The sequence below is a fragment of the Camelus ferus genome, chromosome 36, assembly GCF_009834535.1.
Source record: "Camelus ferus isolate YT-003-E chromosome 36, BCGSAC_Cfer_1.0, whole genome shotgun sequence".
Lineage (NCBI taxonomy): Eukaryota > Metazoa > Chordata > Mammalia > Artiodactyla > Camelidae > Camelus > Camelus ferus.
The window spans coordinates 23,922,108-23,950,019 of record NC_045731.1 but is presented as its reverse complement, the minus strand read 5'-3'; positions in this window follow the sequence as shown (position 1 = coordinate 23,950,019).

The following is a 27,912-nucleotide window of genomic DNA, read 5'->3' as shown; positions in this document are numbered from 1 at the left end:
ATGGGGAGGTACTAGCCCCAACTCGGTTTTAGAGTGAAAACTGCAGGAACTTCTAACCGACACTAGGAAACAGACTGAGAAACCAGAGTAAAATTTTCCCCTGCAACCCGTTCCCTTAGTGCTAGATGAACGAACGTCTCTCCACATGCTCAGTTCTGAGAGATAAGAGTGTGTGAAAGCCGTCCTTCACTAGCTTCTTGGGAACACAAAGATTTTCTCAGTTCCAAACTACACACCATACATATATATGGGGAGGTACTTGGTCCAAATCGGTTTTACAGTGAAAACTGCAGGAACTTCAAACCGGCACAAGGAAACAGACTGAAAAACCACAGTAAAATTTCCCCTTCAAGCGTTCCCTTCGTGCTAGATGAATGAACGTCTCTCCACATAATCAGTTCTGATATATAAGTGTGTGTGAAAGCCGTCCTTCACAAAGATTGTTAGGAACACCAAGTTTCTTTTCAGTAGCAAACTACACTGAATTCATATATATGTTGAGGTACAATCACCAACTCGGTTTTACAGTGAAAACTGCAGGAAATTCAAACAGGCACTGGGAAACAGACTGAGAAACCAGAGTCAAATTTTATCTTGCAAACCGTTCCATTTTTGCTACATGAACGAACCTCTCTCAAAATGCACAGATCTGAGAATGAATTGTGTGTTAAAGCCTTAATTCACCTTGCTTGTTAGGAAAACAAACTTCCTTTTAAGTTGCAAACAACACTGCATACATATAAATTGTGAGGTACTAGCTCCAACTCGGTTTTACAGTGAAAATTGCAGGAACTTCAAACCGGCACTAGGATAGAGACTGACAAAGGAGAATAAAAGTTTCTACAGCAACAGGTTCCCAAAGTGCTAGATGAACGAACGTCTCTCCACATGCTCAGTTCTGAGAAATAAGGGTGTGTGAAAGCCGTCCTTCACTAGCTTCTTGGGAACACAAAGATTTTCTCAGCTGCAAACTACACACCATACATATATATTGGGAGGTACTTGGTCCAACTCGGTTTTACAGTGATAACTGCAGGAACTTCAAACTGGCACAAGGAAACAGACTGAGAAACCACAGTAAAAGATTCCCCTGCTAGAGTTCCCTTTGTGCTAGCTGAATGAATGTTTCTCCTCATAATCAGTTCTGATATATAAATGTGTGTGAAAGCCGTCCTTCACAAAGATTGTTAGGAACACCAAGTTTCTTTTCAGTAGCAAACTACACTGAATTCATATATATGATGAGGTACAATCTCCAACTCGGTTTTACAGTGAAAACTGCAGGAACTTCAAACCGGCACTGGGAAACAGACTGAGAAACCAGAGTAAAATTTCTCCTGCATACATTTCCATTTTTAATAGATGAACGAACGTCTCTCCACATGCTCAGTTCTGAGAGATAAGTGTGTGTGAAAGCCTTCCTTCACTAGCTTCTTGTGAACATAAAGTTTCTTTTAAGTTGCAAAATACACTCCATAGATATATATGTGCTGGTACTAGCTCCAAGTCGGTTTTACATTGAAAACTGCAGGAACTTCAACCCGGCACTGTGAAACACACTGAGAAACCAGAGTAAAATTTCTCCTGCAAACTTTTCCATTTGTAATAGATGAACGAACGTCTCTCCACATGCTCAGTTCTGAGAGATAAATGTGTGTGAAAGCCGTCCTTCACTAGCTTCTTGTGAACATAAAAATTCTTTTAAGTTGAGAAATACACTCCATAGATATATATGTGCTGGTACTAGCTCCAACTCGGTTTTAAAGTGAAAACTGCAGGAACTTCAAACCGCCAGTAGGAAAAAGTCTGAGAAACCACAGTAAAATTTTCCCTGCAAATAGATCCTTTTGTGCTGGATGAAAGAACGTCTCTACACATGCTCAGATCTGATATGTAAGTGTGTTTGAAAGCCGTCCTTCAACTAGCTTGTTAGGAACACCAAGGTACTTTTCAGTAGCAAACTACACTAAATACATGTATATGTTGTGGTACTAGCTCCAACTCGGTTTTACAGTGAAAACTGCAGGAACTTCAAACCGGCACTTGGAAAAAAGCTGAGATACCACAATAATATTTTCTCCTGCAACATTTTTCATTTGTGCTGGGTGAACGAATGTCTCTCCACATGATCAGTTCTGAGATATAAGTGTGTGTGAAAGCCTTCCTTTACTAGCTTGATGGGAATACAATGATTCTTTTCAGTTGCAAACTCCACCCCATATAAATATATGGGGAGGTACAAGCTCCAACTCGGTTTTACAGTGAAAACTGCAGGAACTTCAAAACGGCACTAGGAAACAGACTGAGAAACCAGAATAAAAGTTTCTACTGCAACCCGTTCTTTAGTGCTAGATGAACGGACGTCTATACACAGGCTCAGTTCTGAGAGATAATTGTGTATTTAATCCGTCCTTAAACTAGCTTTTTGGGAACGCAAAGTTTCTTTCCAATTGCAAACTAGACACCAAACATATATAAGGGGAGGTACTAGCTCCAACTCGTTTTTTCAGTGAAAACTGCAGGAACTTCTAACCGACACTAGGAAACAGACTGAGAAACCAGAGTCAAATTTTATCTTGCAATCCGTTCCATTTTTGCTAGATGAACGAACCTCCCTCAAGATGCAAAGACCTGAGAATTTAGTGTGTATTAAAGCCTTCATTCACCTTGCATTTTAGGAAAACATACTTCCTTTTAAGTTGCAAACTACACTCCATACATATAAATGGGGAGGTACAAGCTCCAACTCGATTTTACAGTGAAAACTGCAGGATCTTCAAACCGTAACTAGGAAACAGACTGAGAAAACACAATAAAATTTTCTCCTGTAACCCGTTCCATTTGTGCTGGATGAACGAACATTTCTCCACATGCTCAGTTCTGAGAGATAAGTGTGTGTGAAAGCCGTCCTTCACCTTGCTTGTTGGGAACACAAAGTTTCTTTTCAGTTGCAAACACCTCTCCATACATATATATGGGGAGGTACTAGCTCCAACTCGGTTTTACAGTGAAAACTGCAGGAACTTCTAACCGACACTAGGAAACAGACTGAGAAACCAGAGTAAAATTTTCCCCTGCAACCCGTTCCCTTAGTGCTAGATGAACGAACGTCTCTCCACATGCTCAGTTCTGAGAGATAAGAGTGTGTGAAAGCCGTCCTTCACTAGCTTCTTGGGAACACAAAGATTTTCTCAGTAGCAAACTACACACCATACATATATATGGGGAGGTACTTGGTCCAAATCGGTTTTACAGTGAAAACTGCAGGAACTTCAAACCGGCACAAGGAAACAGACTGAAAAACCACCGTAAAAGTTTCCCCTTCAAGCGTTCCCTTCGTGCTAGATGAATGAACGTCTCTCCACATAATCAGTTCTGATATATAAGTGTGTGTGAAAGCCGTCCTTCACAAAGATTGTTAGGAACACCAAGTTTCTTTTCAGTAGCAAACTACACTGAATTCATATATATGTTGAGGTACAATCACCAAATCGGTTTTACAGTGAAAACTGCAGGAAATTCAAACAGGCACTGGGAAAGAGACTGAGAAACCAGAGTCAAATTTTATCTTGCAAACCGTTCCATTTTTGCTACATGAACGAACCTCTCTCAAAATGCACAGATCTGAGAATGAATTGTGTGTTAAAGCCTTAATTCACCTTGCTTGTTAGGAAAACAAACTTCCTTTTAAGTTGCAAACAACACTGCATACATATAAATTGGGAGGTACTAGCTCCAACTAGGTTTTACACTGAAAATTGCAGGAACTTCAAACCGGCACTAGGATAGATACTGGAAAAGGAGAATAAAAGTTTCTACAGCAACACGTTCCCATAGTGCTAAATGAACGAACGTCTCTCCACATGCTCAGTTCTGAGAAATAAGAGTGTGTGAAAGCCGTCCTTCACTAGCTTCTTGGGAACACAAAGATTTTCTCAGCTGCAAACTACACACCAAACATATATATGGGGAGGTACTTGGTCCAACTCGATTTTACAGTGATAACTGCAGGAACTTCAAACTGGCACAAGGAAACAGACTGAGAAACCACAGTAAAAGATTCCCCTGCTAGAGTTCCATTTGTGCTAGGTGAATGAACGTTTCTCCTCATAATCAGTTCTGATATATAAATGTGTGTGAAAGCCGTCCTTCACAAAGATTGTTAGGAACACCTAGTTTCTTTTCAGTAGCAAACTACACTGAATTCATATATATGTTGAGGTACAATCTCCAACTCGGTTTTACAGTGAAAACTGCAGGAACTTCAAACCGGCACTGGGAAACAGACTGAGAAACCAGAGTAAAATTTCTCCTGCATACTTTTCCATTTTTAATAGATGAACGAACGTCTCTCCACATGCTCAGTTCTGAGAGATAAGTGTGTGTGACAGCCTTCCTTCACTAGCTTCTTGTGAACAGAAAGTTTCTTTTAAGTTGCCATATACACTCCATAGATATATATGTGCTGGTACTAGTTCCAACTCGGTTTTACATTGAAAACTGCAGGAACTTCAACCCGGCACTGGGAAACACACTGAGAAACCAGAGTAAAATTTCTCCTGCAACCTTTTCCATTTGTAATAGATGAACGAACGTCTCTCCACATGCTCAGTTCTGAGAGATAAATGTGTGTGAAAGCCGTCCTTCACTAGCTTCTTGTGAACATAAAGTATCTTTTAATTTGAAAAATACACTCCATAGATGTATATGTGCTGGTACTATCTCCAACTCGGTTTTAAAGTGAAAACTGCAGGAACTTCAAACCGTAACTAGGAAACAGCCTGAGAATCCACAATAAAATTTTCTCCTGTAAACCGTTCCATTTGTGCTGCATGACGAAAGTCTCTCCACATGTTCAGTTCTGAGAGATATGTGTGTGTGAAAGCCGTCCTTCACCTAGCTTCTTGGGTATACAATGTTTCTTTTCAGTTGCAAACTACACTCCATACATATATATGGGGAGGTACTATCTCCAACTCTGTTTTACACTGAAAAATGCAGGAACTTCAAACCGTGACTAGGAAACAGACTGAGAAACCACAGTAAATGTTTCCACTGCAAACATTTCCCTTTGCGCCAGATGAATGAACGTCTCTCCACATGCTCATTTCTGATATATAAGAGTGCGTGAAAGCCGAACTTCACATCGCTTGTTAGGAACACCAACTTTCTTTCAGTAGCAAACTACACTAAATTCATATATATGTTGAGGTACTAGCTCCAACTCGGTTTAACAGTGAAAACTGCAGGAAATTCAAACAGGCACTGGGAAACTGACTGAGAAACCAGTGTAAAATTTCTCCTGCAACCTTTTCCATTTGTGCTAGATGAACGAATGTCTCTCCACATGCTCAGTACTGAGAGATAAGTGTGTGTGAAAGCCTTCCTTTACTAGCTTGATGGGAATACAAAGTTTCTTTTCAGTTGCAAACTCCACTCCATATATATATATGGGGAGGTACTAGCTCCAACTCGCTTTTACAGTGGAAACTGCAGGAACTTCAAAACGGCACTAGGAAAAAGACTGAGAAACCAGAATAAAAGTTTCTACTGCAGACCGTTCCTTTAGTGCTAGATGAACGGACGTCTCTACACAGGCTCATTTCTGAGAGATAAGTGTGTATTTAATCCGTCCTTAACCTAGCTTTTTGGGAACGCAAAGTTTCTTTTCAATTGCAAACTAGACACCAAACATATATATGGGGAGGTACTAGCTCCAACTCGTTTTTTCAGTGAAAACTGCAGGAACTTCTAACCGACACTAGGAAACATACTGAGAATCCAGAGTCAAATTTTATCTTGCAAACCTTTCCATTTTTTCTAGATGAACGAACGTCTCTCAAGAAGCAAATATCTGAGAATTTAGTGTGTATTAAAGCCTTCATACACCTTGCTTTTTAGGAAAACAAACTTCCTTTTAAATTGCAAACTACACTCCATAAAAGTATATGGGGAGGTACTAGCTCCAACTCGGTTTTACAGTGAAAACTGCAGGAACTTCTAACCGGCACTAGGAAAAAGTCTGAGAAACCAGAGTAAAATTTTCCCCTGCAACCCGTTCCCTTAGTGCTAGAAGAACGAACGTCTCTCCACATGCTCAGTTCTGAGAGATAAGAGTGTGTGAAAGCCGTCCTTCACTAGCTTCTTGGGAACACAAAGATTTTCTCAGTTGCAAATTACACACCATTCATATATATGGGGAGGTACTTGGTCCAACTCGGTTTTACAGTGAAAACTGCAGGAATTTCAAACCAGCACAAGGAAACAGACTGAAAAACCACAGTAAAAGTATCCCCTTCAAGCGTTCTCCTTGTTCTAGATGAATGAACGTCTCTCCACATAATCAGTTCTGATATATAAGTGTGTGTGAAAGCCGTCCTTCACAAAGACTGTTAGGAACACCAAGTTTCTTTTCAGTAGCAAACTACACTAAATTCATATATATGTTGAGGTACAATCTACAACTCGGTTTTACAGTGAAAACTGCAGGAACTTCAAACCGGCACTGGGAAACAGACTGAGAAACCAGAGTCAAATTTTACCTTGCAAACCGTTCCATTTTTGCTACATGAACGAACCTCTCTCAACATGCACAAATCTGAGAATTTAGTGTGTGTTAAAGCCTTAATTCAGCTTGCTTTTTAGGAAAACAAACTTCCTTTTAAATTGCAAACTACACTCCATAAATATATACGGGGAGGTACTAGCTCCAACTCGGTTTTACTGTGAAAACTGCAGGGAATTCAATCCGCCACTAGGAAACACACTGAGAAACCACACTAAGAGTATGTCTTGCAACCGTTCCAATTGTTCTGGATGAAAGAAAGTCTCTCCACATGCTCAGTTCTGAGAGATAAGTGTGTGTGAAAGCCGTTCTTCACCTATCTTGTTGGGAACACAATGTTTCTTTTAATTTGCAAAATACACTCCATACATATATATGGGGAGGTACTAGCTCCAACTCGGTTTTTCAGTGAAAACTGCAGGAACTTTAAACCAACACTAGGAAACAGACTGAGAAACCACAGAAAAGTTTTCCCTGCAAACCATTCCCTTTGTGCTAGATGAATGTACGTCTCTACACATGCTCAGTTATGATATATAATTGTGTGTGAAAGAAGTCTTTCACCTAGCTTGTTAGGAACACCAAGATTCTTTTCAGAAGCAAACTACACTAAATTCATAATTATGTTGAGGTACTCGCTCCAACTTGGTTTTACAGTGAAAACTGCAGGAAATTCAAACAGGCACTGGGAAACAGACTGAGAAACCAGAGTCAAATTTTATCTTGCAAACCGTTCCATTTTTGCTACATGAACGAACCTCTCTCAAAATGCACAGATCTGAGTATGAATTGTGTGTTAAAGCCTTAATTCACCTTGCTTGTTAGGAAAACAAACTTCCTTTTAAGTTGCAAACAACACTGCATACATATAAATTGGGAGGTACTAGCTCCAACTCGGTTTTACAGTGAAAATTGCCGAAACTTGAAACCGGCACTAGGATAGAGACTGAGAAACGAGAATAAAAGTTTCTACAGCAACACGTTCCCATAGTGCTAGATGAACGAACGTCTCTCCACATGCTCAGTTCTGAGAAATAAGAGTGTGTGAAAGCCGTCCTTCACTAGCTTCTTGGGAACACAAAGATTTTCTCAGCTGCAAACTACACACCATACATATATATGGGGAGGTACTTGGTCCAACTCGGTTTTACAGTGATAACTGCAGGAACTTCAAACTGGCACAAGGAAACAGACTGAGAAACCACAGTAAAAGATTCCCCTGCTAGAGTTCCCTTTGTGCTAGGTGAATGAACGTCTCTCCTCATAATCAGTTCTGATATATAAATGTGTGTGAAAGCCGTCCTTCACAAAGATTGTTAGGAACACCAAGTTTCTTTTCAGTAGCAAACAACACTGAATTCATATATATGTTGAGGTACAATCTCCAACTCGGTTTTACAGTGAAAACTGCAGGAACTTCAAACCGGCACTGGGAAACAGACTGAGAAACCAGAATAAAATTTCTCCTGCATACTTTTCCATTTTTAATAGATGAACGAACGTCTCACCACATGCTCAGTTCTGAGAGATAAGTGTGTGTGACAGCTTTCCTTCACTAGCTTCTTGTGAACAGAAAGTTTCTTTTAAGTTGCAATATACACTCCATAGATATATATGTGCTGGTACTAGCTCCAACTCGGTTTTACATTGAAAACTGCAGGAACTTCAACCCGGCACTGGGAAACACACTGAGAAACCAGAGTAAAATTTCTCCTGCAACTTTTTCCATTTGTAATAGATGAACGAACGTCTCTCCACATGCTCAGTTCTGAGAGATAAATGTGTGTGAAAGCCGTCCTTCACTAGCTTCTTGTGAACATAAAGTTTCTTTTAATTTGAAAAATACACTCCATAGATATATATGTGCTGGTACTAGCTCCAACTCGGTTTTAAAGTGAAAACTGCAGGAACTTCAAACCGCCACTAGGAAAAAGTCTGAGAAACCACAGTAAAATTTTCCCTGCAAATAGATCCTTTTGTGCTGGATGAAAGAACGTCTCTACCCATGCTCAGATCTGATATGTAAGTGTGTTTGAAAGCCGTCCTTCAACTAGCTTGTTAGGAACACCAATGTACTTTTCAGTAGCAAACTACACTAAATACATGTATATGTTGTGGTACTAGCTCCAACTCGGTTTTACAGTGAAAACTGCAGGAACTTCTAACCGACACTAGGAAACAGACTGAGAAACCAGAGTCAAATTTTATCTTGCAATCCGTTCCATTTTTGCTAGATGAACGAACCTCCCTCAAGATGCAAAGTCCTGAGAATTTAGTGTGTATTAAAGCCTTCATTCACCTTGCATTTTAGGAAAACATACTTCCTTTTAAGTTGCAAACTACACTACATACATATAAATGGGGAGGTACAAGCTCCAACTCGTTTTTACAGTGAAAACTGCAGGATCTTCAAACCGTAACTAGGAAACAGACTGAGAAACCACAATAAAATTTTCTCCTGTAACCCGTTCCATTTGTGCTGGATGAACGAACATTTCTCCACATGCTCACTACTGAGAGATAAGTGTGTGTGAAAGCCGTCCTTCACCTTGCTTGTTGGGAACACAAAGTTTCTTTTCAGTTGCAAACACCTCTCCATACATATATATGGGGAGGTACTAGCTCCAACTCGGTTTTACAGTGAAAACTGCAGGAACTTCTAACCGACACTAGGAAACAGACTGAGAAACCAGAGTAAAATTTTCCCCTGCAACCCGTTCCCTTAGTGCTAGATGAACGAACGTCTCTCCACATGCTCAGTTCTGAGAGATAAGAGTGTGTGAAAGCCGTCCTTCACTAGCTTCTTGGGAACACAAAGATTTTCTCAGTTGTAAACTACACACCATTCATATATATGGGGAGGTACTTGGTCCAAATCGGTTTTACAGTGAAAACTGCAGGAACTTCAAACCGGCACAAGGAAACAGACTGAAAAACCACAGTAAAAGTTTCCCCTTCAAGCGTTCCCTTTGTGCTAGATGAATGAACGTCTCTCCACATAATCAGTTCTGATATATAAGTGTGTGTGAAAGCCGTCCTTCACAAAGATTGTTAGGAAAACCAAGTTTCTTTTCAGTAGCAAACTACACTGAATTCATATATATGTTGAGGTACAATCACCAAATCGGTTTTACAGTGAAAACTGCAGGAAATTCAAACAGGCACTGGGAAAGAGACTGAGAAACCAGAGTCAAATTTTATCTTGCAAACCGTTCCATTTTTGCTACATGAACGAAACTCTCTCAAAATGCACAGATCTGAGAATGAATTGTGTGTTAAAGCCTTAATTCACCTTGCTTGTTAGGAAAACAAACTTCCTTTTAAGTTGCAAACAACACTGCATACATATAAATTGGGAGGTACTAGCTCCAACTCGGTTTTACAGTGAAAATTGCAGGAACTTCAAACCGGCACTAGGATAGAGACTGGCAAAGGAGAATAAAAGTTTCTACAGCAACACGTTCCCATAGTGCTAGATGAACGAACGTCTCTCCACATGCTCATTTCTGAGATATAAGAGTGTGTGAAAGCCGTCCTTCACTAGCTTCTTGGGAACACAAAGATTTTCTCAGCTGCAAACGACACACCATACATATATATGGGGAGGTACTTGGTCCAACTCGGTTTTACAGTGATAACTGCAGGAACTTCTATCCGGCACAAGGAAACAGACAGAGAAACCACAGTAAAAGTTTCCCCTGCTAGAGTTCCCTTTGTGCTAGGTGAATGAACGTTTCTCCTCATAATCAGTTCTGATATATAAATGTGTGTGAAAGCCGTCCTTCACAAAGATTGTTAGGAACACCTAGTTTCTTTTCAGTAGCAAACTACACTGAATTCATATATATGTTGAGGTACAATCTCCAACTCTGTTTTACAGTGAAAACTGCAGGAACTTCAAACCGGCACTGGGAAACAGACTGAGAAACCAGAATAAAATTTCTCCTGCATACTTTTCCATTTTTAATAGATGAGCGAACTTCTCTCCACATGCTCAGTTCTGAGAGATAAGTGTGTGTGACAGCCTTCCTTCACTAGCTTCTTGTGAACAGAAAGTTTCTTTTAAGTTGCAATATACACTCCATAGATATATATGTGCTGGTACTAGTTCCAACTCGGTTTTACATTGAAAACTGCAGGAACTTCAACCCGGCACTGGGAAACACACTGAGAAACCAGAGTAAAATTTCTCCTGCAACCTTTTCCATTTGTAATAGATGAACGAACGTCTCTCCACATGCTCAGTTCTGAGAGATAAATGTGTGTGAAAGCCGTCCTTCACTAGCTTCTTGTGAACATAAAGTATCTTTTAATTTGAAAAATACACTCCATAGATATATATGTGCTGGTACTATCTCCAACTCGGTTTTAAAGTGAAAACTGCAGGAACTTCAAACTGTAACTAGGAAACAGCCTGAGAATCCAGAATAAAATTTTCTCCTGTAAACCGTTCCATTTGTGCTGCATGAACGAAAGTCTCTCCACATGTTCAGTTCTGAGAGATATGTGTGTGTGAAAGCCGTCCTTCACCTAGCTTCTTGGGTATACAATGTTTCTTTTCAGTTGCAAACTACACTCCATACATATATATGGGGAGGTACTATCTCCAACTCAGTTTTACACTGAAAAATGCAGGAACTTCAAACCGTGACTAGGAAACAGACTGAGAAACCACAGTAAATGTTTCCACTGCAAACATTTCCCTTTGCACCAGATGAATGAACGTCTCTCCACATGCTCATTTCTGATATATAAGAGTGCGTGAAAGCCGAACTTCACATCGCTTGTTAGGAACACCAACTTTCTTTCAGTAGCAAACTACACTAAATTCATATATATGTTGAGGTACTAGCTCCAACTCGGTTTAACAGTGAAAACTGCAGGAAATTCAAACAGGCACTGGGAAACAGACTGAGAAACCAGTGTAAAATTTCTCCTGCAACCTTTTCCATTTGTGCTAGATGAACGAATGTCTCTCCACATGCTCAGTACTGAGAGATAAGTGTGTGTGAAAGCCTTCCTTTACTAGCTTGATGGGAATACAAAGTTTCTTTTCAGTTGCAAACTCCACTCCATATATATATATGGGGAGGTACTAGCTCCAACTCGCTTTTACAGTGGAAACTGTAGGAACTTCAAAACGGCACTAGGAAAAAGACTGAGAAACCAGAATAAAAGTTTCTACTGCAGACCGTTCCTTTAGTGCTAGATGAACGGACGTCTCTACACAGGCTCAGTTCTGAGAGATAAGTGTGTATTTAATCCGTCCTTAACCTAGCTTTTTGGGAACGCAAAGTTTCTTTTCAATTGCAAACTAGACACCAAACATATATATGGGGAGGTACTAGCTCCAACTCGTTTTTTCCGTGAAAACTGCAGGAGCTTCTAACCGACACTAGGAAACATACTGAGAATCCAGAGTCAAATTTTATCTTGCAAACCGTTCCATTTTTTCTAGATGAACGAACGTCTCTCAAGATGCAAATATCTGAGAATTTAGTGTGTATTAAAGCCTTCATACACCTTGCTTTTTAGGAAAACAAACTTCCTTTTAAATTGCAAACTACACTCCATAAAATTATATGGGGAGGTACTAGCTCCAACTCGGTTTTACAGTGAAAACTGCAGGAACTTCTAACCGGCACTAGGAAAAAGACTGAGAAACCAGAGTAAAATTTTCCCCTTCAACCCGTTCCCTTAGTGCCAGATGAACGACCGTCTCTCCACATGCTCAGTTCTGAGAGATAAGAGTGTGTGAAAGCCGTCCTTCACTAGCTTCTTGGGAACACAAAGATTTTCTCAGTTGCAAACTACACACCATTCTTAAATATGTGGAGGTACTTGGTCCAACTCGGTTTTACAGTGAAATCTGCAGGAATTTCAAACAGGCACAAGGAAACAGACTGAAAAACCACAGTAAAAGTATCCCCTTCAAGCGTTCCCTTTGTTCTAGATGAATGAAAGTCTCTCCACATAATCAGTTCTGATATATAAGTGTGTGTGAAAGCCGTCCTTCACAAAGACTGTTAGGAACACCAAGTTTCTTTTCAGTAGCAAACTACACTAAATTCATATATATGTTGAGGTACAATCTCCAACTCGGTTTTACAGTGAAAACTGCAGGAACTTCAAACCGGCACTGGGAAACAGACTGAGAAACCAGAGTCAAATTTTACCTTGCATACCGTTCCATTTTTGCTACATGAACGAACCTCTCACAACATGCACAGATCTGAGAATTTAGTGTGTGTTAAAGCCTTAATTCACCTTGCTTTTTAGTAAAACAAACTTCCTTTTAAATTGCAAACTACACTCCATAAATATATACGGGGAGGTACTAGCTCCAACTCGGTTTTACTGTAAAAACTGCAGGGACTTCAATCCGCCACTAGGAAACACACTGAGAAACCACATTAAGAGTATCTCTTGCAACCGTTCCAATTGTGCTGGTTGAAAGAAAGTCTCTCCACATGCTCAGTTCTGAGAGATAAGTGTGTGTGAAAGCCGTTCTTCACCTAGCTTGTTGGGAACACAATGTTTCTATTAATTTGCAAAATACACTCCATACATATATATGGGGAGGTACTAGCTCCAACTCGGTTTTTCAGTGAAAACTGCAGGAACTTTAAACCAACACTAGGAAACAGACTGAGAAACCACAGAAAAGTTTTCCCTGCAAACCATTCCCTTTGTGCTTGATGAATGTACGTCTCTACACATGCTCAGTTATGATATATAATTGTGTGTGAAAGAAGTCTTTCACATAGCTTGTTAGGAACACCAAGTTTCTTTTCAGAAGCAAACTACACTAAATTCATAATTATGTTGAGGTACTCGCTCCAACTTGGTTTTAGAGTGAAAACTGCAGGAAATTCAAACAGGCACTGGGAAACAGACTGAGAAACCAGAGTCAAATTTTATCTTGCAAACCGTTCCATTTTTGCTACATGAACGAACCTCTCTCAAAATGCACATATCTGAGAATGAATTGCGTGTTAAAGCCTTAATTCACCTTGCTTGTTAGGAAAACAAACTTCCTTTTAAGTTGCAAACAACACTGCATATATATAAATTGGGAGGTACTAGCTCCAACTCGGTTTTACAGTGAAAATTGCAGAAACTTCAAACCGGCACTAGGATAGAGACTGAGAAACGAGAATAAAAGTTTCTACAGCAACACGTTCCCATAGTGCTAAATGAACGAACGTCTCTCCACATGCTCAGTTCTGAGAAATAAGAGTGTGTGAAAGCCGTCCTTCACTAGCTTCTTGGGAACACAAAGATTTTCTCAGCTGCAAACTACACACCGTACATATATATGGGGAGGTACTTGGTCCAACTCGGTTTTACAGTGATAGCTGCAGGAACTTCAAACTGGCACAAGGAAACAGACTGAGAAACCACAGTAAAAGATACCCCTGCTAGAGTTCCCTTTGTGCTAGGTGAATGAAAGTCTCTCCTCATAATCAGTTCTGATATATAAATGTGTGTGAAAGCCGTCCTTCACAAAGATTGTTAGGAAAACCAAGTTTCTTTTCAGTATCAAACTACACTGAATTCATATATATGTTGAGGTACAATCTCCAACTCGGTTTTACAGTGAAAACTGCAGGAACTTCAAACCGGCACTGGTAAACAGACTGAGAAACCAGAATAAAATTTCTCCTGCATACTTTTCCATTTTTAATAGATGAACGAACGTCTCTCCACATGCTCAGTTCTGAGAGATAAGTGTGTGTGACAGCCTTCCTTCACTAGCTTCTTGTGAACAGAAAGTTTCTTTTAAGTTGCAATATACACTCCATAGATATATATGTGCTGGTACTAGCTCCAACTCGGTTTTACATTGAAAACTGCAGGAACTTCAACCCGGCACTGGGAAACACACTGAGAAACCAGAGTAAAATTTCTCCTGCAACCTTTTCCATTTGTAATAGATGAACGAACGTCTCTCCACATGCTCAGTTCTGAGAGATAAATGTGTGTGAAAGCCGTCCTTCACAAGCTTCTTGTGAACATAAAGTTTCTTTTAAGTTGAAAAATACACTCCATAGATATATATGTGCTGGTACTAGCTCCAACTCGGTTTTAAAGTGATAACTGCAGAAACTTCAAACCGCCACTAGGAAAAAGTCTGAGAAACCACAGTAAAATTTTCCCTGCAACTAGATCCTTTTGTGCTGGATGAAAGAACGTCTCTACACATGCTCAGTTCTGATATATAAGTGTGTTTGAAAGCCGTCTTTCAACTAGCTTGTGAGGAACACCAAGTATCTTTTCAGTAGCAAACTACACTAAATACATATATATGTTGTGGTACTAGCTCCAACTCGGTTTTACAGTTAAAACTGCAGGAACTGCTAACCGGCACTTGGAAAAAAGCTGAGATACCACAATAATATTTTCTCCTGCAACCTGTTCCATTTGTGTTGGGTGAACGAACGTCTCTCCACATGTTCATTTCTGAAAGATAAGTGTGTGTGAAAGCCGTTCTTCACCTAGCTTCTTGGGAACACAAATTTTCCTTTCATGTGACAACTACACTCCATACATATATATGGGGATGTACGAGCTCCAACTCGGTTTTACAGTGAAAACTGCAGAAAATTCAAACAGGCACTGGGAAACAGACTGAGAAACCAGAGTAAAATTTCTCCTGCAAACTTTTCCATTTGTACTAGATGAACGAATGTCTCTCCACATGCTCAGTTCTGAGAGATAAGTGTGTGTGAAAGCCTTCCTTTACTAGCTTAATGGGAATACAAATTTCATTTCAGTTGCAAACTCCACTCCATGTATATATATGGGGAGGTACTAGCTCCAACTCGGTTTTACCGTGAAAATTGCAGGAACTTCAAACCGTAACTAGGAAACAGCCTGAGAATCCACAATAAAATTTTCTCCTGTAAACCGTTTCATTTGTGCTGCATGAACGAAAGTCTCTCCACATGTTCAGTTCTGAGAGATATGTGTGTGTGAAAGCCGTCCTTCACCTAGCTTCTTGGGTATATAATGTTTCTTTTCAGTTGCAAACTACACTCCATACATATATATGGGGAGGTACTATCTCCAACTCTGTTTTACACTGAAAAATGCAGGAACTTCAAACCGTGACTAGGAAACAGACTGAGAAACCACAGTAAATGTTTCCACTGCAAACATTTCCCTTTGCGCTAGATGAATGAACGTCTCTCCACATGCTCATTTCTGATATATAAGAGTGCGTGAAAGCCGAATTTCACATCGCTTGTTAGGAACACCAACTTTCTTTCAATAGCAAACTAGACTAAATTCATATATATGTTGAGGTACTAGCTCCAACTCGGTTTAACAGTGAAAACTGCAGGTAATTCAAACAGGCACTGGGAAACAGACTGAGAAACCAGTGTAAAATTTCTCCTGCAACCTTTTCCATTTGTGCTAGATGAACGAATGTCTCTCCACATGCTCAGTTCTGAGAGATAAGTGTGTGTGAAAGCCTTCCTTTACTAGCTTGATGGGAATACAAAGTTTCTTTTCAGTTGCAAACTCCACTCCATATATATATATGGGGAGGTACTAGCTCCAACTCGCTTTTACAGTGGAAACTGCAGGAACTTCAAAACGGCACTAGGAAAAAGACTGAGAAACCAGAATAAAAGTTTCTACTGCAGACCGTTCCTTTAGTTCTAGATGAACGGACGTCTCTACACAGGCTCAGTTCTGAGAGATAAGTGTGTATTTAATCCGTCCTTAACCTAGCTTTTTGGGAACGCAAAGTTTCTTTTCAATTGCAAACTAGACACCAAACATATATATGGGGAGGTACTAGCTCCAACTCGTTTTTTCAGTGAAAACTGCAGGAACTTCTAACCGACACTAGGAAACATACTGAGAATCCAGAGTCAAATTTTATCTTGCAAACCGTTCCATTTTTTCTAGATGAACGAACCTCTCTCAAGATGCAAATATCTGAGAATTTAGTGTGTATTAAAGCCTTCATACACCTTGCTTTTTAGGAAAACAAACTTCCTTTTAAATTGCAAACTACACTCCATAAAAGAATATGGGGAGGTACTAGCTCCAACTCGGTTTTACAGTGAAAACTGCAGGAACTTCTAACCGGCACTAGGAAAAAGACTGAGAAACCAGAGTAAAATTTTCCCCTGCAACCCGTTCCCTTAGTGCTAGATGAACGACCGTCTCTCCACATGCTCAGTTCTGAGAGATAAGAGTGTGTGAAAGCCGTCCTTCACTAGCTTCTTGGGAACACAAAGATTTTCTCAGTTGCAAACTACACACCATTCATATATATGGGGAGGTACTTGGTCCAACTCGGTTTTACAGTGAAAACTGCAGGAATTTCAAACCGGCACAAGGAAACAGACTGAAAAACCACAGTAAAAGTATCCCCTTCAAGCGTTCCCTTTGTTCTAGATGAATGAACGTCTCTCCACATAATCAGTTCTGATATATAAGTGTGTGTGAAAGCCGTCCTTCAAAAAGACTGTTAGGAACACCAAGTTTCTTTTCAGTAGCAAACTACACTAAATTCATATATATGTTGAGGTACAATCTCCAACTCGGTTTTACAGTGAAAACTGCAGGAACTTCAAACCGGCACTGGGAAACAGACTGAGAAACCAGAGTCAAATTTTACCTTGCATACCGTTCCATTTTTGCTACATGAACGAACCTCTCTCAACATGCACAGATCTGAGAATTTAGTGTGTGTTAAAGCCTTAATTCACCTTGCTTTTTAGGAAAACAAACTTCCTTTTAAATTGCAAACTACACTCCATAAATATATACGGGGAGGTACTAGCTCCAACTCGGTTTTACTGTAAAAACTGCAGGGACTTCAATCCGCCACTAGGAAACACACTGAGAAACCACATTAAGAGTATCTCTTGCAACCGTTCCAATTGTGCTGGTTGAAAGAAAGTCTCTCCACATGCTCAGTTCTGAGAGATAAGTGTGTGTGAAAGCCGTTCTTCACCTAGCTTGTTGGGAACACAATGTTTCTTTTAATTTGCAAAATACACTCCGTACATATATATGGGGAGGTACTAGCTCCAACTCGGTTTTTCAGTGAAAACTGCAGGAACTTTAAACCAACACTAGGAAACAGACTGAGAAAACACAGAAAAGTTTTCCCTGCAAACCATTCCCTTTGTGCTAGATGAATGTACGTCTCTACACATGCTCAGTTATGATATATAATTGTGTGTGAAAGAAGTCTTTCACCTAGCTTGTTAGGAACACCAAGTTTCTTTTCAGAAGCAAACTACACTAAATTCATAATTATGTTGAGGTACTCGCTCCAACTTGGTTTTACAGTGAATACTGCAGGAAATTCAAACAGGCACTGGGAAACAGACTGAGAAACCAGAGTCAAATTTTATCTTGCAAACCGTTCCATTTTTGCTACATGAACGAACCTCTCTCAAAATGCACAGATCTGAGAATGAATTGTGTGTTAAAGCCTTAATTCACCTTGCTTGTTAGGAAAACAAACTTCCTTTTAATTTGCAAACAACACTGCATACATATAAATTGGGAGGTACGAGCTCCAACTCGGTTTTACAGTGAAAATTGCAGAAACTTCAAACCGGCACTAGGATAGAGACTGAGAAACGAGAATAAAAGTTTCTACAGCAACACGTTCCCATAGTGCTAAATGAACGAACGTCTCTCCACATGCTCATTTCTGAAAAATAAGAGTTTGTGAAAGCCGTCCTTCACTAGCTTCTTGGGAACACAAAGATTTTCTCAGCTGCAAACTACACACCGTACATATATATGGGGAGGTACTTGGTCCAACTCGGTTTTACAGTGATAGCTGCAGGAAATTCAAACTGGCACAAGGAAACAGACTGAGAAACCACAGTAAAAGTTTCCCCTGCTAGAGTTCCCTTTGTGCTACGTGAATGAATGTCTCTCCTCATAATCAGTTCTGATATATAAATGTGTGTGAAAGCCGTCCTTCACAAAGATTGTTAGGAAAACCAAGTTTCTTTTGAGTAGCAAACTACACTGAATTCATATATATGTTGAGGTACAATCTCCCACTCGGTTTTACAGTGAAAACTGCAGGAACTTCAAACCGGCACTGGGAAACAGACTGAGAAACCAGAATAAAATTTCTCCTGCATACTTTTTCATTTTTAATAGATGAACGAACGTCTCTCCACATGCTCAGATCTGAGAGATAAGTGTGTGTGACAGCCTTCCTTCACTAGCTTCTTGTGAACAGAAAGTTTCTTTTAAGTTGCAATATACACACCATAGATATATATGTGCTGGTACTAGCTCCAACTCGGTTTTACATTGAAAACTGCAGGAACTTCAACCCGGCACTGGGAAACACACTGAGAAACCAGAGTAAAATTTCTCCTGCAACCTTTTCCATTTGTAATAGATGAACGAACGTCTCTCCACATGCTCAGTTCTGAGAGATAAATGTGTGTGAAAGCCGTCCTTCACAAGCTTCTTGTGAACATAAAGTTTCTTTTAAGTTGAAAAATACACTCCATAGATATATATGTTCTGGTACTAGCTCCAACTCGGTTTTAAAGTGATAACTGCAGGAACTTCAAACCGCCACTAGGAAAAAGTCTGAGAAACCACAGTAAAATTTTCCCTGCAACTAGATCCTTTTGTGCTGGATGAACGAACGTCTCTACACATGCTCAGTTCTGATATATAAGTGTGTTTGAAAGCCGTCTTTCAACTAGCTTGTGAGGAACACCAAGTATCTTTTCAGTAGCAAACTACACTAAATACATATATATGTTGTGGTACTAGCTCCAACTCGGTTTTACAGTTAAAACTGCAGGAACTGCTAACCGGCACTTGGAAAAAAGCTGAGATACCACAATAATATTTTCTCCTGCAACCTGTTCCATTAGTGCTGGGTGAACGAACGTCTCTCCACATGTTCATTTCTGAAAGATATTTGTGTGTGAAAGCCGTTCTTCACCTAGCTTCTTGGGAACACAAATTTTCCTTTCATGTGACAACTACACTCCATACATATATATGGGGATGTACGAGTTCCAACTCGGTTTTACAGTGAAAACTGCAGAAAATTCAAACAGGCACTGGGAAACAGACTGAGAAACCAGAGTAAAATTTCTCCTGCAAACTTTTCCATTTGTACTAGATGAACGAATGTCTCTCCACATGCTCAGTTCTGAGAGATAAGTGTGTGTGAAAGCCTTCCTTTACTAGCTTAATGGGAATACAAAGTTTCATTTCAGTTGCAAACTCCACTCCATGTATATATATGGGGAGGTACTAGCTCCAACTCGGTTTTACAGTGAAAACTGCAGGAACTTCAAACCGTAACAAGGAAACAGCCTGAGAATCCACAATAAAATTTTCTCCTGTAAACCGTTCCATTTGTGCTGCATGAACGAAAGTCTCTCCACATGTTCAGTTCTGAGAGATATGTGTGTGTGAAAGCCGTCCTTCACCTAGCTTCTTGGGTATACAATGTTTCTTTTCAGTTGCAAACTACACTCCATACATATATATGGGGAGGTACTATCTCCAACTCTGTTTTACACTGAAAAATGCAGGAACTTCAAACCGTGACTAGGAAACAGACTGAGAAACCACAGTAAATGTTTCCACTGCAAACATTTCCCTTTGCGCTAGATGAATGAACGTCTCTCCACATGCTCATTTCTGATATATAAGAGTGCGTGAAAGCCGAATTTCACATCTCTTGTTAGGAACACCAACATTCTTTCAGTAGCAAACTACACTAAATTCATATATATGTTGAGGTACTAGCTCCAACTCGGTTTAACAGTGAAAACTGCAGGTAATTCAAACAGACACTGGGAAACAGACTGAGAAACCAGTGTAAAATTTCTCCTGCAACCTTTTCCATTTGTGCTAGATGAACGAATGTCTCTCCACATGCTCAGTTCTGAGAGATAAGTGTGTGTGAAAGCCTTCCTTTACTAGCTTGATGGGAATACAAAGTTTCTTTTCAGTTGCAAACTCCACTCCATATATATATATGGGGAGGTACTAGCTCCAACTCGCTTTTACAGTGGAAAATGCAGGAACTTCAAAACGGCACTAGGAAAAAGACTGAGAAACCAGAATAAAAGTTTCTACTGCAAACCGTTACTTTAGTGCTAGATGAACGGACGTCTCTACACAGGCTCAGTTCTGAGAGATAAGTGTGTATTTAATCCGTCCTTAACCTAGATTTTTGGGAACGCAAAGTTTCTTTTCAATTGCAAACTAGACACCAAACATATATATGGGGAGGTACTAGCTCCAACTCGTTTTTTCCGTGAAAACTGCAGGAACTTCTAACCGACACTAGGAAACATACTGAGAATCCAGAGTCAAATTTTATCTTGCAAACCGTTCCATTTTTTCTAGATGAACGAACGTCTCTCAAGATGCAAATATCTGAGAATTTAGTGTGTATTAAAGCCTTCATACACCTTGCTTTTTTGGAAAACAAACTTCCTTTTAAATTGCAAACTACACTCCATAAAATTATATGGGGAGGTACTAGCTCCAACTCGGTTTTACAGTGAAAACTGCAGGAACTTCTAACCGGCACTAGGAAAAAGACTGAGAAACCAGAGTAAAATTTTCCCCTGCAACCCGTTCCCTTAGTGCTAGATGAACGAACGTCTCTCCACATGCTCAGTTCTGAGAGATAAGAGTGTGTGAAAGCCGTCCTTCACTAGCTTCTTGGGAACACAAAGATTTTCTAAGTTGCAAACTACACACCATTCATATATATGGGGAGGTACTTGGTCCAACTCGGTTTTACAGTGAAAACTGCAGGAATTTCAAACCGGCACAAGGAAACAGACTGAAAAACCACAGTAAAAGTATCCCCTTCAAGCGTTCCCTTTGTTCTAGATGAATGAACGTCTCTCCACATAATCAGTTCTGATATATAAATGTGTGTGAAAGCCGTCCTTCACAAAGACTGTTAGGAACACCAAGTTTCTTTTCAGTAGCAAACTACACTAAATTCATATATATGTTGAGGTACAATCTCCAACTCGGTTTTACAGTGAAAACTGCAGGAACTTCAAACCGGCACTGGGAAACAGACTGAGAAACCAGAGTCAAATTTTACCTTGCAAACCGTTCCATTTTTGCTACATGAACGAACCTCTCTCAACATGCACAGATCTGAGAATTTAGTGTGTGTTAAAGCCTTAATTCACCTTGCTTTTTAGGAAAACAAACTTCCTTTTAAATTGCAAACTACTCTCCATAAATATATACGGGGAGGTACTAGCTCCAACTCGGTTTTACTGTAAAAACTGCAGGGACTTCAATCCGCCACTAGGAAACACACTGAGAAACCACACTAAAAGTTTCCCTTGCAACCGTTCCAATTGTGCTGGTTGAAAGAAAGTCTCTCCACATGCTCAGTTCTGAGAAATAAGAGTGTGTGAAAGCCGTCCTTCACTAGCTTCTTGGGAACACAAAGATTTTCTCAGCTGCAATCTACACACCATACATATATATGGGGAGGTACTTGGTCCAACTCGGTTTTACAGTGATAACTGCAGGAACTTCAAACTGGCACAAGGAAACAGACTGAGAAACCACAGTAAAAGATTCCCCTGCTAGAGTTCCCTTTTTGCTAGGTGAATGAACGTTTCTCCTCATAATCAGTTCTGATATATAAATGTGTTTGAAAGCCGTCCTTCACAAAGATTGTTAGGAACACCAAGTTTCTTTTCAGTAGCAAACTACACTGAATTCATATATATGTTGAGGTCCAATCTCCAACTCGGTTTTACAGTGAAAACTGCAGGAACTTCAAACCGGCACTGGGAAACAGACTGAGAAACCAGAGTAAAATTTCTCCTGCATACTTTTCCATTTTTAATAGATGAACGAACGTCTCTCCACATGCTCAGTTCTGAGAGATAAGTGTGTGTGAAAGCCTTCCTTCACTAGCTTCTTGTGAACATAAAGTTTCTTTTAAGTTGCAAAATACACTCCATAGATATATATGTGCTGGTACTAGCTCCAGCTCGATTTTACTTTGAAAACTGCAGGAACTTCAACCCGGCACTGGGAATCACACTGAGAAACCAGAGTAAAATTTGTCCTGCAAACTTTCCCATTTGTAATAGACGAACGAACGTCTCTCCACATGCTCAGTTCTGAGAGATAAATGTGTGTGAAAGCCGTCCTTCACTAGCTTCTTGTGAACATAAAGATTCTTTTAAGTTGAAAAATACACTCCATAGATATATATGTGATGGTACTAGCTCCAACTCGGTTTTAAAGTGAAAACTGCAGGAACTTCAAACCGCCACCATAAAAAAGTCTGAGAAACCACAGTAAAATTTTCCCTGCAAATAGATCCTTTTGTGCTGGATGAAAGAACGTCTCTACACATGCTCAGTTCTGATATGTAAGTGTGTTTGAAAGCCGTCCTTCAACTAGCTTGTTAGGAACACCAAGGAACTTTTCAGTAGCAAACTACACTAAATAAATGTATATGTTTTGGTACTAGCTCCAACTCGGTTTTACAGTGAAAACTGCAGGAACTTCAAACCGGCACTTGGAAAAAAGCTGAGATACCACAAAAATATTTTCTCCTGCAACATTTTCCATTTGTACTGGGTGAACGAATGTCTCTCCACATGATCAGTTCTGAGAGATAAGTGTGTGTGAAAGCCTTCCTTTACTAGCTTGATGGGAATACAATGTTTCTTTTCAGTTGCAATCTCCACTCCATATATATATATGGGGAGGTACTAGCTCCAACTCGGTTTTACAGTGAAAACTGCAGGAAGTTCAAAATGGCACTAGGAAACAGACTGAGAAACCAGAATAAAATTTTCTACTGCAACCCGTTCTTTAGTGCTAGATGAACGGACGTCTAGACACAGGCTCAGTTCTGAGAGATAATTGTGTATTTAATCCGTCCTTAAACTAGCTTTTTGGGAACACAAAGTTTCCTTTCAATTGCAAACTAGACACCAAACATATATAAGGGGAGGTACTAGCTCCAACTCGTTTTTTCAGTGAAAACTGCAGGAACTTCTAACCGACACTAGGAAACAGACTGAGAAACCAGAGTCAAATTTTATCTTGCAATCCGTTCCATTTTTGCTAGATGAACGAACCTCCCTCAAGATGCAAAGTCCTGAGAATTTAGTGTGTATTAAAGCCTTCATTCACCTTGCATTTTAGGAAAACATACTTCCTTTTAAGTTGCAAACTACACTCCATACATATAAATGAGGAGGTACAAGCTCCAACTCGATTTTACATTGAAAACTGCAGGATCTTCAAACCGTAACTAGGAAACAGACTGAGAAACCACAATAAAATTTTCTCCTGTAACCCGTTCCATTTGTGATGGATGAACGAACTTTTCTCCACATGCTCAGTTCTGAGAGATAAGTGTGTGTGAAAGCCGTCCTTCAACTTGCTTGTTGGGAACACAAAGTTTCTTTTCAGTTGCAAACACCTCTCCATACATATATATGGGGAGTTACTAGCTCCAACTCGGTTTTACAGTGAAAACTGCAGGAACTTCTAACCGGCACTAGGAAACAGACTGAGAAACCAGAGTAAAATTTTCCCCTGCAACCCGTTCCCTTAGTGCTAGATGAACGAACGTCTCTCCACATGCTCAGTTCTGAGAGATAAGAGTGTGTGAAAGCCGTCCTTCACTAGCTTCTTGGGAACACAAAAATTTTCTCAGTTGCAAACTACACACCATACATATATATGGGGAGGTACTTGGTCCAAATCGGTTTTACAGTGAAAACTGCAGGAACTTCAAACCGGCACAAGGAAACAGACTGAAAAACCACAGTAAAACTTTCCCCTTCAAGCGTTCCCTTTGTGCTAGATGAATGAAAGTCTCTCCACATAATCAGTTCTGATATATAAGTGTGTGTGAAAGCCGTCCTTCACAAAGATTGTTAGGAACACCAAGTTTATTTTCAGTAGCAAACTACACTGAATTCATATATATGTTGAGATACAATCACCAAATCGGTTTTACAGTGAAAACTGCAGGAAATTCAAACAGGCACTGGGAAACAAACTGAGAACCAGTGTAAAATTTCTCCTGCAACCTTTTCCATTTGTGCTAGATGAACGAATGTCTCTCCACATGCTCAGTTCTGAGAGATAAGTGTGTGTGAAAGCCTTCCTTTACTAGCTTGATGGGAATACAAAGTTTCTTTTCAGTTGCAAACTCCACTCCATATATATATATGGGGAGGTACTAGCTCCAACTCGCTTTTACAGTGAAAATGGCAGGAACTTCAAAACGGCACTAGGAAAAAGACTGAGAAACCAGAATAAAAGTTTCTACTGCAAACCGTTACTTTAGTGCTAGATGAACGGACGTCTCTACACAGGCTCAGTTCTGAGAGATATGTGTGTATTTAATCCGTCCTTAACCTAGCTTTTTGGGAACCCAAAGTTTCTTTTCAATTGCAAACTAGACACCAAACATTTATATGGGGAGGTACTAGCTCCAACTCGTTTTTTCAGTGAAAACTGCAGGAACTTCTAACCGACACTAGGAAACAGACTGAGAATCCAGAGTCAAATTTTATCTTGCAAACCTTTCCATTTTTTCTAGATGAACGAACGTCTCTCATGAAGCAAATATCTGAGAATTTAGTGTGTATTAAAGCCTTCATTCACCTTGTTTTGTAGGAAAACAAACTTCCTTTTAAATTGCAAACTACACTCCATAAAAATATATGGGGAGGTACTAGCTCCAACTCAGTTTTACTGTGAAAACTGCAGGGATTTCAATCCGCCACTAGGAAACACACTGAGAAACCACACTAAAAGTTTCTCTTGCAACCGTTCCAATTGTGCTGGATGAAAGAAATTCTCTCCACATGCTCAGTTCTGAGAGATAAGTGTGTGTGAAAGCCGTCCTTCACCTAGCTTGTTGGGAACACAAAGTTTCTTTTAATTTGCAAAATACACTCCATACATATTTATGGGGAGGTACTAGCTCCAACTCGGTTTTTCAGTGAAAACTGCAGGAACTTTAAACCGACACTAGGAAACAGACTGAGAAACCACAGAAAAGTTTTCCCTGCAAACCATTCCCTTTGTGCTAGATGAATGAACGTCCCTACACATGCTCAGTTATGATATATAATTGTGTGTGAAAGAAGACTTTCACATAGCTTGTTAGGAACACCAAGTTTCTTTTCAGAAGCAAACTACACTAAATTCATAATTATGTTGAGGTACTCGCTCCAACATGGTTTTACAGTGAAAACTGCAGGAAATTCAAACAGGCACTGGGAAACAGACTGAGAAACCAGAGTCAAATTTTATCTTGCAAACCGTTCCATATTTGCTACATGAACGAACCTCTCTCAAAATGCACAGATCTGAGAATGAATTGTGTGTTAAAGCCTTAATTCACCTTGCTTGTTAGGAAAACAAACTTCCTTTTAAGTTGCAAACAACACTGCATACATATAAATTGGGAGGTACTAGCTCCAACTCGGTTTTACAGTGAAAATTGCAGGAACTTCAAACCGGCACTAGGATAAAGACTGAGAAACGAGAATAAAAGTTTCTACTGCAACACGTTCCCATAGTGCTAGATGAAAGAACGTCTCTCCACATGCTCAGTTCTGAGAGATAAGAGTGTGTGAAAGCCGTCCTTCACGAGCTTCTTGGGAACACAAAAATTTTCTCAGCTGCAAACTACACACCATACATATATATGGGGAGGTACTTGGTCCAACTCGGTTTTACAGTGATAACTGCAGGAACTTCAAACCGGCACAAGGAAACAGACTGAGAAACCACAGTAAATGTTTCCCATGCTAGAGTTCCTTTTGTGCTAGATGAATGAACGTCTCTCCACATAATCAGTTCTGATATATAAGTGTGTGTGAAAGCCGTCCTTCACAAAGATTGTTAGGAACACCAAGTTTCTTTTAAGTAGCAAACTACACTGAATTCATATATATGTTGAGGTAAAATCTCCAACTCGGTTTTACAGTGAAAACTGCAGGAAATTCAAACCGGCACTGGGAAACAAACTGAGAAACCAGAGTAAAATTTCTCCTGCATACTTTTACATTATTAACAGATGAACGAACGTCTCTCCACATGCTCAGTTCTGAGAGATAAGTGTGTGTGAAAGCCTTCCTTCTCTAGCTTCTTGTGAACATAAAGTTTCTTTTAAGTTGCAAAATACACTCCATAGGTATATATGTTTTGGTACTAGCTCCAACTCGGTTTTACATTGAAAACTGCAGGAACTTCAACCCGGCACTGGGAAACACACTGAGAAACCAGAGTAAAATTTCTCCTGCAACCTTTTCCATTTGTAATAGATGAACGAACGTCTCTCCACATGCTCAGTTCTGAGAGATAAATGTGTGTGAAAGCCGTCCTTCACTAGCTTCTTGTGAACATAAAGTTTCTTTTAATTTGAAAAATACACTCCATAGATATATATGTGCTGGTACTAGCTCCAACTCGGTTTTAAAGTGAAAACTGCAGGAACTTCAAACCGCCACTAGGAAAAAGTCTGAGAAACCACAGTAAAATTTTCCCTGCAACTAGATCCTTTTGTGCTGGATGAAAGAACGTCTCTACACATGCTCAGTTCTGATATACAAGTGTGTTTGAAAGCCGTCCTTCAAATAGCTTGTTTGGGACACCAAGGATCTTTTCAGTAGCAAACTACACTAAATACATATATATGTTGTGGTACTAGCTCCAACTCGGTTTTACAGTTAAAACTGCAGGAACTTCTAACCGGCACTTGGAAAAAGGCTGAGATACCACAATAAAATTTTCTCCTGCAACCTGTTCCATTTGTGCTGGGTGAACGAACGTCTCTCCACATGTTCATTTCTGAAAGATAAGTGTGTGTGAAAGCCGTTCTTAACCTAGCTTCTTGGGAACACAAAGTTTCCTTTCATGTGACAACTACACTCCATACATATATATGGGGATGTACGAGCTCCAACTCGGTTTTACAGTGAAAACTGCAGAAAATTCAAACAGGCACTGGGAAACAGACTGAGAAACCAGAGTAAAATTTCTCCTGCAAACTTTTCCATTTGTACTAGTTGAACGAATGTCTCTCCACATGCTCAGTTCTGAGAGATAAGTGTGTGTGAAAGCCTTCCTTTACTAGCTTGATGGGAATACAAAGTTTCATTTCAGTTGCAAACTCCACTCCATGTATATATATGGGGAGGTACTAGCTCCAACTCGGTTTTACAGTGAAAATTGCAGAAACTTCAAACCGTAACTAGGAAACAGAATGAGAATCCACAATAAAATTTTCTCCTGTAAACCGTTCCATTTGTGCTGCATGAACGAAAGTCTCTCCACAT